Source organism: Arachis ipaensis, chromosome B6 (assembly GCF_059453495.1).
Source record: "Arachis ipaensis isolate K30076 ecotype BB chromosome B6, ASM5945349v1, whole genome shotgun sequence".
NCBI classification, from domain to species: domain Eukaryota; kingdom Viridiplantae; phylum Streptophyta; class Magnoliopsida; order Fabales; family Fabaceae; genus Arachis; species Arachis ipaensis.
In genome coordinates this window covers 111163577-111178523 of record NC_142441.1, presented here as the reverse complement: position 1 = coordinate 111178523, position 14947 = coordinate 111163577, and the positions used below count along the sequence as shown (strand labels likewise).

The 14947-nt window shown below is 38.2% G+C and overlaps 1 non-coding gene across 1 annotated transcript; it reads right to left on the bottom strand.

Moving 5' to 3' along the window:
• Nucleotides 1-8120: 8120 nt before the first annotated feature.
• Nucleotides 8121-8228, bottom strand: LOC148562313 (small nucleolar RNA R71). The gene has a single exon (XR_015886800.1). It is a non-coding gene; the product is annotated as a small nucleolar RNA R71 (small nucleolar RNA).
• Nucleotides 8229-14947: the final 6719 nt, after the last annotated feature.

The following is a 14947-nucleotide window of genomic DNA, read 5'->3' as shown; positions in this document are numbered from 1 at the left end:
CCTAGTTATCCTTATCAGGTGTGAAGAAGATTGGGTTTTAATCCCACTTGGTCATCCTTTATTAAACAAAGGAAGGTTAAGTAGACTGATCAGCTTGATTCTCAAGTCCTAGTCAACTCTTGTGGAGAGACTAGTGTTAGAGCAATCATAGCTCAAGCAAAATCTGCCAATTTCAACCACTTGCTGAGTTTGATAACTCAAGTATTACCAATCACTTGACCAAAGCCAAAAGGGAGAAAAATATCTAAATTAAATTGAAAGCAATCTTAAACAGAGCAAAGCAATCTTAAATCTGAATTACCTCAAATAACATTAATTAAGAAAATTATATATAACACGGAAGAGTTCATAAATTAAATAAAAATAAATAAAAATAAAGAACCTAGGATTGGGAGTCGCTCCTAAAACTAAGAGAAATTCTAAATCCTAATCCTAAGAAAGAGGAGAGAACCTCTCTCTCTAAAAACTACATCTACTCCTAAAATTGTGAATATGAGAGCCTCTTTATGAATGGATGCAATCCCCTACTTTATAGCCTCTAATCTGTGTTTTCTGGGCCGCAAACTGGGTCAAAAATAGTCCAGAATTCGCCGGTTTCGAATTTTGCCACGCTAGTTTTTCGTCACTGCGACGCGGCTGCATGGATCACGCAGTCGCGTCGCCTAGCGTCAGGGAAACTATATCATATTATATATCAAATTGAAGCTCCGGACGTTAGCTTTCCAACGCAACTAGAACCGCATCATTTGGACCTCTGTAGCTAAAGTTATAGCCGTTTGAGTGCGAAGAGGTCAGGCTAGACAGCTTAGCAATTTCTCCAACTTATTGTATTCCTTCCACTTTTGCATGCTTCCTTTCCATCCTCCAAGTCATTCCTGCCTTATAATATCTGAAAACACTTAACACACATATCAAGGCATCTAATGGTAATAAAAGAGGATTAATAATAAGCAAATATAAGATCAAAGAAGCATGTTTTCAATCAAAACACATAATTAGGAAGGAAATATAAATCCATGCAAATAGTATGAATAAGTGGGTAAAGAGTTAATAAAAACCACTCAATTGAGCACAAGATAAACCATAAAATAGTAGTTTATCACTCATTCCAAAGCCTAAAAGCTAGCTAGTAGACCTTAAACAGGGGTTATAAAGGTGAAAAAGTGAATTTGATAGGCAAAAATAGTTAAATCAACATTTTCTCAAGAAACAGGGCAGTCGTGCAGAAAAGAACATGCGTATATATATTAGAAAGATAGTTTAACTAGGAGTCTTGAAAGAAGGATAAGAAAAACAAAATAGGAATCGCGTCACACTCAAAATGCGAAGAATAGAAAGCTCGATACAGAAAACCAAAGACACACACACATACACACACACACACACACACACATAATTCCAAAAGAGTTATATAACAAGCTCTAGTCTCGACCTACAAAGCCAAGGCCGACTAGAAATATATATGTAGCCCAAAATACAACAAAAGCATAATCTTGTTTTCTCCAAAATTAACCTCTAAGAGGGATACATAAGATAGATATATAAAAGTGGAGAATACATATAGCTAGGTACAAAATATATAACTCCTAAGATGAAATCTTTGCTTTCAAGAGAGAATCCAGCACGCTCAGCGAGGTGCGTCATGTCCTATATCTGAAAACAAAAAAATCCCAAAATGGATGAGAACCAAAAGGTTCCTAGCAGGGTAACAGTTCCAAATAGAGACGATGTAACACTACACGAACCCACTAGGCAATCCTAAACTCCAATAACTAAGATCTAAGCCTAGGGTCATACTAATCCAAAACCGGGTAAACACACTGCAGGCTTCACTAGGTCCATGATCCAAATCTCAATTCTCCCCCACACTCATCTCAGCATGTGTCTTTTCAATTCAATACCGTAGAATTTCAATATTGATTCCAGTAATTATATTCAGTGATACAATGCCTAACACAAGGGAAGAGTGCAAGGCTATACATCTGAGAAGTGGTAAGGTAGGAGATACAGAAGCACAGGTTAGTGAGGAGCCGGTCAAAAAAAGAAGCTCCAGAGGAGGTGATGCAGATTTACAATCCACAACTTACTGGCAAGTGCATCAGATCATACCAAGTAATAACTCAGGTGAGTGAGTGTCGATCCCACAAGGATTAATGGATTGAGCAACAACAATTGAATGATTAGACTAGGAGACAAGCAAGTAATGAACCATTGATGAAAATAGTACGAGAAAATAGTTAAGACTTTGGAGGTGTTAAGATTAATGGTTCTTATTACGTACTTTAGTGATGCAGAGATTCAATTCATAGCAAAATTTAATTGATTAAATCCTAACTCCTTAGTAATTTAATCTCCTCTAGCTCAATCAACCGCCAATTCCTTGGTCACTAAATTTAAATTAGAGGATTAAGCATTGATGCACCACTATTTCGTGGTATATTTTGTACTTAATTGAGTGGATTTTATCCACTTAACTCACACTTATTCGTATAATTTGCATGTTTTATATTTTTCTTCCTAATTTTGTGCTATGATTGAAAACATGCTTCTTTGGCCTTAAATTTGCTATGTTTAATCCTCTCTTATTACCATTCGATGCCTTGATATGTGTGTTAAGTGATTTCAGGGTTTATAGGGCAGGAATGACTTAGAGGATGAAAAAGAAGCATGCAAAAGTGGAAGGAATACAAGAAATTGAAGGAATTGCTGAGCTGTCAAGCCTGGCCTCTTCGTACTAAATCGATCATAACTTGAGCTACAGAGGTCCAAATGAGGTGGTTCTAGTTGCGTTGGAAAGCTAAAATCTGGGGCTTTAAAATGATAGATAATTTGCTATAGTTGACATATAGTTAAGTGACGCGCACGCGTGGGTGACGCGTACGCATGACAGAGCCACGTGCTGGACGCATCAGAAAATGTTGGGGGCGATTACTGGGCTGGTTTTGACCCAGTTTTTGGCCCAGAAAATACAGATTAGAGGCTGCAGAGTGGGGGATTCATTCAAACAACTTTTATTCACACAATTTAGGTTTTAGATGTAGTTTCTAGAGAGAGAGAGAGAGGTTCTCTCCTCTCTCTAGGTTTTAGGATTTCTCTTAGTTTTAGGTTTATTTCTTCTCAATTCCAGGTTCAATGTTCCTTTAATTTAGTTTCTCTTCTACTTTTATTTATTCTAGCATTCTAGTTTATTTATTTTCCCAATTTGGTTTATGAACTCCATGTTAGATTTGATTTCTTTATTTAATGTAATTTGAGGTATTTCATATTTATGATTTTAAATTAGCTTCTTACATTCTTAGCTTTGGTTGAGTAATTGGAGACGCTTGAGTTATCAAACTCCTTTGTTGACTGATAATTGAAATTTGCTGGTTGATTTGGATCCCTCTAAAGCTAGTCTTTCCGTAGGAGTTGACTAGGACTTAAGGAATCAAATTGATTAGTCCGCTTGACTTTCCTTTATTTAGTAAGGGTTAACTAAGTGGGAGCAATGAACAATTCCCATCACAATTGATAAGGATAACTAGGATAGGACGTCTAATTCTCATACCTTGCCAAGAGCTTTTCTAGTTATTAATTTACTCTCTTGTTATTTTATTTCCTTGTTCCTTATTGAAAAACCCAAAAAGATACCTTTCTATAACCAATAATAACTACACCTCCCTACAATTCCTTGAGAGACAACCCGAGGTTTAAATACTTCAGTTATTATTTTTATTGGGTTTGCTTTAGTAACAAAAAATTTTTTGTACGAAAGGATTATTGTTAGTTTAGAAACTATACTTGCAACGAGAACTTATTTGTGAATTCTTTACTAGCAAAAATCCGTTCGTCAAGCACAGTTCTAGTTTATGAGCCACACAAACCCTAAGTAGCGAAAGATAAGATGATTATATGTCATGTATCACGTTAAGTCTACATAATTAGAGAGTTGTGAGGAATTAATTTCAAGCTGTTATTCAAGTGATTTAACTTTTCCAAGATTCAACAAGAGTTCAATTATAAAAGGAGTTATTTTCCAATATACTCTAATCCCTAGGATGAAGAACAAAATTAATCATTGGATATAAAATAGTGCATTAATTAAGAGTGGAATAAAAATAGTATTAATCCATTAAAATAACAGAGCTCCTAACCTTAACAGAGGAGGTTTAGTTGATCACGACTCAGAGAAAACCCTAGAATTCAAAAGTCTGAAAGTGTAGAATGAGGGAGAATAAGAAAAGAGAGCCCAAATGGCTGAATCTTTTCTCCTTCTATATCTAATCCTCATTGATTTGAAATTAAAATTCTAAACCTAATAAATATCTTTTCTTAATTTAAAAATTAATTAAAAATAAAAAATAAGCCTTTGATGAGCGGAGAATTTATACGCTTTTTGGCATTGTTTTTAGTATATTTTAATTAGTTTTTATTATATTTTTATTAGTTTTTATTTAAAAATCACATTTCTGGACTTTACTATGAGTTTGTGTATTTTTCTGTGATTTCAGGTATTTCCTGGCTGAAATTGAGGGACCTGAGCAAAAATCTGATTCAGAGGCTGAAAAAGGACTACAGATGCTGTTGGATTCTGACCTCCCTGCACTCAAAGTGGATTTTCTGGAGCTACAGAAGTCCAATTGGCGCTCTCTCAATTGCGTTGGAAAGTAGACATCCTGGGCTTTTCATCAATATATAATAGTTTATACATTGCCCAAGATTTGATGGCCCAAACAGTTATTCAAAGTCAGCTCAAGAATTCTGGTGTTTAACTCCAAAACTGGCACAAAAGCTGGAGTTAAACGCCCAAACTGGCACAAAAGCTGGCGTTTAACTTCAAGAAAAGTCTCTACACGAAAATGCTTCAATGCTCAGCCCAATCACACACCAAGTGGGCCCGCAAGAAGATTTATACATTAATTACCTATTTCTGTAACCCTAGGCTACTAGTTTTCTATAAATAGGACCCTTTGCAATTGTATTTTCATCCTTTACTCAGACTTTGATAGACCTTTTCACGTTTGGGGCTGGCCTCACGGCCATGCCTAGACCTTGATCTTATGTATTTTCAACGGTGGAGTTTCTACACACCATAGATTAAGGTGTGGAGCTCTGTTGTTCTTCATGAATTAATACAAGTACTATTGTTTTTCTATTCAACTCAAGTCTATTTCTTCTCCAAGATATTCATTCGTTCTTCAACTTGATGAATGTGATGATCCGCGACACTCATCATCATTCTCACCTATGAACGAGTGATTGACAACCACTTCTGTTCTACATGCAAACAAGCTTGAATACATATCTCTTGGGTTTCTAATCTAAGATTGGAACCTTCGTGGTATAGGCTATAATTATTAGAAACCATTCCAGAGATCCGGAAACTCTAAACCTTGTCTGTGGTATTCCGAGTAGGATCTGGGAAGGGATGACTGTGACGAGCTTCAAACTCGCGATTGTGGGGTGTGTGACAGACGCAAAAGGATCAATAGATCCTATTCCGACATGATCGAGAACCGACAGCTGATTAGCCGATGTTGTGACAGAGCATCAGGACCATTTTCACTGAGAGGACGGGATGTAGGCATTGACAACGGTGATGCCCAACATAAAGCTTGCCATGGAAAGGAGTATGAATGATTGGAAGAAGGCAATAGGAAAGCAGAGGTTCAAGGGGAACAAAGCATCTTCATACGCTTATCTGAAATCCACCAATGAATTACATAAGTATCTCTATCTTTATTTTATGTTTATTTTCATCACCTTAAACTCCATAACCATTTGAATCCGCCTGACTGAGATTTACAAGATGACCATAGCTTGCTTCAAGCCGACTATCTCCGTGGGATCGACCCTTACTCACGTAAGGTTTATTACTTGGACGACCCAGTGCACTTGCTGGTTAGTTGTGCGGAATTGTGACAAAGTGTGATTCACGTTTAAGAGCTCCAAGTCCTTTGGCGCCATTGTTGATGATCACAATTTCGTGCACCAAGTTTTTGGCGCCGTTGCCAGGGATTGTTCGAGTTTGGACAACTGACGGTTCATCTTGTTGCTTAGATTATGTATCGTTTCTTCAGAATTTTTAAGAATGAATTCTAGAGTTTCAAGGTGATGTTCCCACCATCACAAAAGCTGATTGATTCTCATCAATTTAGCTATTGAATGTAATGTTCTGCTGAAGTTTGGCCAAACATGTCTAATCCTTTTTAGACTGAAGCTTTAGACTAACATTGCATGATTCCTAGAATTCTTATTAAAAGTTTTGATTCTCTTTATTTTCTTTTCTATATAATTTTTGAAAAAAAAATATACAAAAAAAATTTTAAAATCATAAAACCAAAAATATTTTATGTTTCTTGTTTGAGTCTATTATCTAATTTTAAGTTTGGTGTCAATTGCATGTCTTTATCCTTCTAATTTACACAAATTTATACATATTGTTCTTCATTGATCTTCAAGTTGTTCTTGATGATTTCATTGCTCTGATCTTTAAATTCTCTTGTTTTGTATGTTTTGTTGTTTCCTACATGCATTTTTACATTGTTATAGTCCTTAGTATACAAACTTTTAAGTTTGGTGTCTTACATGCATTGTTTATTTGATCTTAGTTGCATTTTTATTGATTCCCATCATCAAAAATTCAAAAATATTTTTAAAATTGTGTCTTTTCAAGTCAATAATACAGAGAATTGAAGATTCAGAACATTCAGCAGAGGAATCAAACAGAAAAAGCTGGGCTTTCAAAACGCCCAATGAAGAAGGCAAACTGGTGTCTAAACGCCATCCAGGGTACCTGGCTGGGCGTTTAATGCCCAAAAAGGTAGAGATTTGGGCGTTAAACGCCAGAATGGGCACCATTCTGGGCATTTAACGCCATGATGACACTAGAGGGAAGATTTTGTTTTTAATTCACATTTTTTTCAAGCTTTCATAATTTTTCAAAATCAAATCTTTTTCAAATCATATCTTTTCAATCATATCTCTTTCAAAATCAATTTTTTTCCATCTTATATTTATTTTTACTATTTTCAAAAATCCTTGCTTCAATTCGAGATTTACTTCAAAAACTTTCAAGTTGTTACTTGCCTATTAAGAAAGGATCAAAATTTTAAATCTTAGAATCATATCTTTTAATTTCTTGTTAGTCAAGTAATCAACTTTAGTTTTAAAACTTTCTCTTTTTAATTTTATTTTCAATCATATCTTCTCAATCATATCTTTTCAATCACACCCTTTTTCAAAATTAATTTTCAATCATATCTTTTTAATTTCTAATTTCAAAATCTTTTTCAAAATCACTTAATGTCTTTCCCAATTTTAGTTTTCGAAAATCATCAATCAAATTTTCAAAATTTTCTTTTAATTATTTCAAAATCTTTTACTTTAATTTTCGAAAATTCTTCCCCTCTTCTCACATCTTTCTATTTAAGGGACTAACACTCATCCTCAAGGTGCAATTCAAACTCTATCCTTCTTTATAAGTTCAAATTCCCTCTTCTCCACCTCCTCCTTCTATTCTTCTTTTCCTCTGACACCTCAAGGAATCTCTATACTGTGACATAGAGGATTCCCTACTTTCTTGTTCTCTTCTCTTTCATATGAGCAGGAGCAAAGATAAAGGCATACTTGTTCAAGCTGATCCTGAACTTGAAAGGACCATGAAGAGAAAGCTAAGAGAAGCTAAAGCACAATTCTCTCTAGAGGGCCTAACAGAGCTTTTCAAGGAAGAAGAAACCATGGCAGCCGAAAACAACAATGCCAACAATGCAAGGAAGGTGCTTGGTGACTTTACTGCACCTACTCCCAACTTCTATGGGAGAAGCATCTCAATCCCTGCCATTGGAGCAAACAACTTTGAGCTTAAGCCTCAATTAGTTTCTCTAATGCAAGAGAATTGCAAGTTTCATAGACTTCCATTGGAAGATCATCATCAGTTCTTAGCTGAATTCTTGCAAATCTGTGATACTGTCAAGACCAATGGGGTTGACCCTGAAGTCTACAGACTTATGCTTTTTTCTTTTGCTGTAAGAGACAGAGCTAGGACATGGTTGGATTCACAACCTAAAAAAAGCCTGAACTCTTGAGAAAAGTTAGTCAATGCCTTCTTGGCGAAGTTCTTTCCATCTCAAAAATTGAGCAAGCTTAGAGTGGAAGTCCAAACTTTTAGACAAAAGGAAGGAGAATCCCTCTATGAAGCTTGGGAAAGATACAAGCAATTGATCAGAAAATGCCCTTCTGACATGCTTTCAGAATGGAGCATCATAGGAATCTTCTATGATGGTCTGTCTGAACTATCCAAGATGTCATTGGATAGCTCTGCTGGAGGATCTCTTCATCTGAAGAAGACGCCTGCAGAAGCTCAAGAACTCATTGAAATAGTTGCAAATAACCAATTCATGTACACATCTGAAAGGAATCCTGTGAATAATGGGTCAACTCAGAAAAAAGGAGTTCTTGAGATTGATACTCTGAATGCCATATTGGCTTAGAATAAAATATTGACCCAACAAGTCAATATGATTTCTCAGAGTCTGTCTAAAATGTAAGCAGCAACAGGCAGTACTAAGGAAGCTTCCTCTGAAGAAGAAGCTTATGATCCTGAGAACCCAGCAATGGAACAGGTGAATTACATGGGAGAACCCTATGCAAACACCTATAATCCTTCATGGAGAAATCATCCAAATCTCACATGGAAGGATCAACAGAGACCTCAACAAAGTTTCAACAACAATAATGGTGGAAGAAACAAGTTTAGCAATAGCAAGCCTTTTCCATCATCTTCTCAGCAACAAACAGAGAATTCTAAGCAGAGCTACTCTGACTTAACAACCATTGTCTCTGATCTAATCAAAACCACTCAAAGTTTCATGACTGAAACAAGGTCCTCTATTAGAAATTTGGAGGCACAATTGGGTCAGCTGAGTAAGAAAATTACTGAACTCCCTCCTAGCACTCTCCCTAGCAATACAGAAGAGAATCCAAAAAGAGAGTGCAAGGCCATAACCACATCTTACATGGCCGAACATGGAGAGGAGGAAGAGGCAGTGATTCCCACTGAGGAAGACCTCAATGGACGCCCACTGACCTCCATGGAGTTCCCTAAAGAGGAACCATGGGAATCTGAGGCTCACACTGAGACCATAGAGATTCCATTGAATTTACTTTTGCCATTCATGAGCTCTGATGAGTATTCTTCCTCTGAAGAGGATGAAGATGTTACTGAAGAGCAAGTTGCTAAGTACCTTGGAGAAATCATGAAGCTAAATGCCAGGTTGTTTGGTAATGAGACTTGGGAGAATGAACCTCCATTGCTCATCAAAGAACTGAATGACTTGACTAGGCAGAGATTACCTCTTAAGAGACAAGACCCTGGAAAGTTCTCAATACCTTGTACCATAGGCACCATGACCTTTGAGAAGGCTCTGTGTGACCTGGGATCAAGTATAAACCTTATGCCTCTCTCTGTAATTGAGAAGCTAGGGATCATTGAGGTACAAGCTGCAAGAATCTCACTGGAGATGGCAGACAATTTAAAGAAACTGGCTTATGGACTTGTAGAGGATGTCTTGGTAAAGGTTGAAGACCATTACATCCCTACTGATTTCATAATCCTAGAGACTGGGAAGTGTATGGATGAATCCATCATCCTTGGCAGACCCTTCCTAGCCATAGTAAAAACTGTGATTAATGTTGACAGAGGAGAATTGATCATTCAAGTGAATGAAGACTCCCTTGTGTTTAAAGCTCAAGGATATCCCTCTGTCACCATGGAGAGGAAGCATGAAGAGCTTCTCTCAATACAGAGTCAAACAAAGCCCCCACAGTCAAACTCTAAGTTTGGTGTTGGGAGGCCACAACCAAACTTTAAGTTTGGTGTTGAACCCCCACATACAAACTCTAAGTTTAGTGTTGGGAGGTTCCAACATTGCTCTGAACATCTGTGAGGCTCATGAGAGCCCACTGTCAAGCTATTGACATTAAAGAAGCGCTTGTTGGGAGGCAACCCAATCTTTAATTATCTATGTTAAATTTCTATTTTCTATTGTTATTTTATGTTTTCTGTAGGTTGATGATCATGTGAAGTCACAAAAATAATTGAAAAAGCAAAAACAAAGTGAAAAACAGAATGAAAAATAGAACACCCTGGAGGAGATAGTTACTGGCGTTTAAACGCCAGTAAAGGTAGCAGAATGGGCGTTAAACGCCCAGTCTTGCACCATTCTGGGCGTTTAACGCCAGAAAAGGGCACCAGACTGGCGTTTAATGCCAGGAATGGGCAAGAAGCTGGCGTTAAATGCCAGAAATGGGCAGCAGCCTGGCGTTTAATGCCAGGATTGGCAGAAAGGGGCGTTTTGCACGCCACATGGTGAAGGGATGAGAAATCCTTGATACCTCAGGATCTGTAGACCCCACAGGATCCCCACCTACCCCACCACTCTCTCTTCTTCACCCATTCACCAATCACCTCAATACCTCTTCCCCTAAAACCCTTCACCTATCAAATCCTACCATTCTCTTCACCACTCACATCTATCCTTCATAAAACCCCACCTACCTCACCATCCAAATTCAAACCACTTTCCCTTCCAAACCCACCCATAATGGCCGAACCATACACACCCCTCTCACTCTTATATAAACCCATCTTCACTCCTTCATTTTCACACAACCTAAACACCACTTCTCCCCCTTGGCCGAAACACAAAGCCCACTCCATCTCCTCTATTTCTTCTTCTTCTACTCTCTTCTTTCTTCTTTTGCTCGAGGACGAGCAACCTTCTAAGTTTGGTGTGGTAAAAGCTAAAGCTTTTTATTTTTCCATAACCATTTATGGCACTAAAGGTTGGAGAAACCTCTAGAAAGAGGAAAGGGAAGGCAAAAGCTTCCATCTCCGAGTCATGGGAGATGGAGAGATTGGAGAGATTCCTCTTAAGGGTGCATCAAGACCACTTCTATGAAGTTGTGGCCAAGAAGAAAGTGATCCCCGAGGTCCCTTTCAAACTCAAAAAGAATGAGTATCCGGAGATCCGACATGAGATCCGAAGAAGAGGTTGGGAAGTTCTCACCAACCCCATTCAACAAATCGGAATCTTAATGGTTCAAGAGTTCTATGCCAATGCATGGATCACCAAGAACCATGATCAAAGTGTGAACCCGGACCCTAAGAATTGGCTTACAATGGTTCGGGGGAATTACTTAGATTTTAGTCCAAAAAATGTAAGGTTGGCATTCAACTTGCCTATGATGCAAGGAGATGCACACCCATACACAAGAAGGGTCAACTTTGATCAAAGGTTGGACCAAGTCCTCATGGACATATGTGAAGACGGCGCTCAATGGAAGAGAGATTCAAGAGGGAAGCCGGTTCAACTAAGAAGGCATGACCTCAAGCCCGTGGCTAGGGGATGGTTGGAGTTCATCCAATGCTCAATCATTCCCACTAGCAACCGGTCCGAAGCTACTATAGACCGGGCTATCATGATTCATAGCATCATGATTGGAGAGGAAGTGGAAGTTCATGAGGCTATATCCCAAGAACTCTACAAGGTGGCGGACAAGTCCTCCCCTTTGGCAAGGTTAGCCTTCCCTCATCTTATTTGTCACCTTTGTAATTCGGTTGGAATTGACATAGAGGGAGACATTTTCATTGATGAGGACAAACCCATCACTAAGAAAAGGATGGAGAAAACAAGAGAACCTCATCAAGAGCATGAGGAAATTCCTCATCATAAAATCCCTGAGATACCTCAAGGGATGCATCTTCCTCCACAAAACTATTGGGAGCAAATCAACACCTCCCTAGGAGAATTGAGTTCCAACATGGGACAACTAAGGGTGGAGCACCAAGAGCATTCCATCATCCTCCATGAAATTAGAGAAGACCAAAGAACCATGCGAGAGGAGCAACAAAGGCAAGGAAGAGACATTGAGGAGCTCAAGCACTCCATAAGATCTTCAAGAGGAAGAACAAGCCGCCATCACTAAGGTGGACCCGTTCTTTAACTTCCTTGTTCTTTATTTTCCTGTTTTTCGAAAGTTATGCTTTATGTTTATCTATGTTTGTGTCTTTATTACATGATCATTAGTGTCTATGCCTTAAAGCTATGAAAATGAATCCATAACCTTTCTTAAATGAAAAATGTTTTTAATTGAAAAAGAAAAAGAAGTGCATGAATTTCAAATTTTAAAATAGTTTAATTATCTTGATGTGGTGGCAATACTATTGTTTTTCTGAATGAATGCTTGAACAGTGCATATTTTTGAATTTGATTGTTTATGAATGTTAAAATTGTTGGCTCTTGAAAGAATGAAAGGAAAAGGAGAAATGTTATCTGATGATCTGAAAAATCATAAAATTGATTCTTGAAGCAAAAAAAAGCAGTGAAAAGCTTGCAAAAAAAAAGGATATATGCGAAAAAAAAAAGAGAGAGAAAAGAAAAAGAAAAGCAAGCAGAAAAAGCCAATACCCCTTTAAACCAAAAGGCAAGGGTGATAAAAAGGATCCAAGGCTTTGAGCATCAGTGGATAGGAGGGACCACAGGAATTAAATCCTGGCCTAAGCGGCTAAACCAAGCTGTCCCTAACCATGTGCTTGTGGCGTGAAGGTGTCAAGTGAAAACTTGAGACTGAGCGGTTAAAATCGAGGTCCAAAGAAAAAAGAAGAGTGTGCTTAAGAACCCTGGACACCTCTAATTGGGGACTCTAGAAAAGCTGAGTCACAATCTGAAAAGGTTCACCCAGTTTTGTGTCTGTGGCATTTATGTATCCGGTGGTAATACTGGAAAACAAAGTGCTTAGGGCCACGGTCAAGACTCATAAAGTAGCTGTGATCAAGAATCAACATACTTAACTAGGAGAATCAATAACACTATCTGGATTCTGAGTTCCTATAGATGCCAATCATTCTGAACTTCAAGGGATAAAGTGAGATGCCAAAACTGTTCAGAAGCAAAAAGCTAAAAGCCCCGCTCATCTAATTAATACTGATCTTCATAGATGTTTTTAGAATTCATTGTATATTCTCTTCTTTTTTTATCCTATTTGATTTTCAGTTGCTTGGGGACAAGCAACAATTTAAGTTTGGTGTTGTGATGAGCGGAGAATTTATACGCTTTTTGGCATTATTTTTAGTATATTTTAATTAGTTTTTATTATATTTTTATTAGTTTTTATTTAAAAATCACATTTCTGGACTTTACTATGATTTTGTGTGTTTTTCTGTGATTTCAGGTATTTTCTGGCTGAAATTGAGGGACCTGAGCAAAAATCTGATTCAGAGGCTGAAAAAGGACTGCAGATGCTGTTGGATTCAGACATCCCTGCACTCAAAGTGGATTTTCTGGAGCTACAGAAGCCCAATTGGCACGCTCTAAATTGCGTTGGAAAGTAGACATCCTGGGCTTTTCAGCAATATATAATAGTCTATACTTTGCTGAAGATTTGATGGCCCAAACCGGCGTTCCAAGTCAGCTCAAGAATTCTGGTGTTTAACTCTAAAACTGGCACAAAAGCTGGCGTTTAACTCCAAGAAAAGTCTCTACTCGAAAATGCATCAATGCTCAGCCCAAGCACACACCAAGTGGGCCCACAAGAAGATTTATGCATTAATTACCTATTTCTGTAACCCTAGGCTACTAGTTTTCTATAAATAGGACCCTTTGCTATTGTATTTTTCATCCTTTACTCAGACTTTGATAGACCTTTTCACGTTTGGGGCTGGCCTCACGGCCATGCCTAGACCTTGATCTTATGTATTTTCAACGGTGGAGTTTCTACACACCATAGATTAAGGTGTGGAGCTCTGTTGTTCTTCATGAATTAATACAAGTACTATTGTTTTTCTATTCAACTCAAGTCTATTTCTTCTCCAAGATATTCATTCGTTCTTCAACTTGATGAATGTGATGATCCGCGACACTCATCATCATTCTCACCTATGAACGAGTGATTGACAACCACTTCCGTTCTACATGCAAACAAGCTTGAATGCATATCTCTTGGGTTTCTAATCTAAGATTGGAACCTTCGTGGTATAGGCTATAATTATTAGCAACCATTCCAGAGATCCGGAAACTCTAAACCTTGTCTGTGGTATTCCGAGTAGGATCTGGGAAGGGATGACTGTGACGAGCTTCAAACTCGCGATTGTGGGGTGTGTGACAGACGCAAAAGGATCAATGGATCCTATTCCGACATGATCGAGAACCGACAACTGATTAGCCGATGTTGTGACAGAGCATCAGGACCATTTTCACTGAGAGGACGGGATGTAGCCATTGACAACGGTGATGCCCAACATAAAGCTTGCCATGGAAAGGAGTATGAATGATTGGAAGAAGGCAATAGGAAAGCAGAGGTTCAAGGGGAACAAAGCATCTTCATACGCTTATCTGAAATCCACCAATGAATTACATAAGTATCTTTATCTTTATTTTATGTTTATTTTCATCACCTTAAACTCCATAACCATTTGAATCCACCTGACTGAGATTTACAAGATGACCATAGCTTGCTTCAAGCCGACAATCTCTGTGGGATCGACCCTTACTCACGTAAGGTTTATTACTTGGACGACCCAGTGCACTTGCTGGTTAGTTGTGCGGAATTGTGACAAAGTGTGATTCACGTTTAAGAGCTCCAAGTCCTTTGGCGCCATTGTTGATGATCACAATTTCGTGCACCAGCCTTCCGTGAAGAGTAGAAAACACACTACTAGTGCTAAACGCCAAACTCGGCATTTAGTGCCGCTAGACAGAAAGTAAATCTGTTGTTACTGGCCTCCTGGCACTAAATGCCAGGTAGCAGCATTTAGTGCTGCTACCGTACATCCTTGGCACCAGTTACGAAGCTTCTGGCGCTAAATGCCAGGTCGTGGCGTTTGGCGCTAGCTTCATAGAATGCTTGCACACTACACGAGGCTTGTGTCACTAAATGCCTAGTCATGGTGTTTAGCACCAGCTTGATA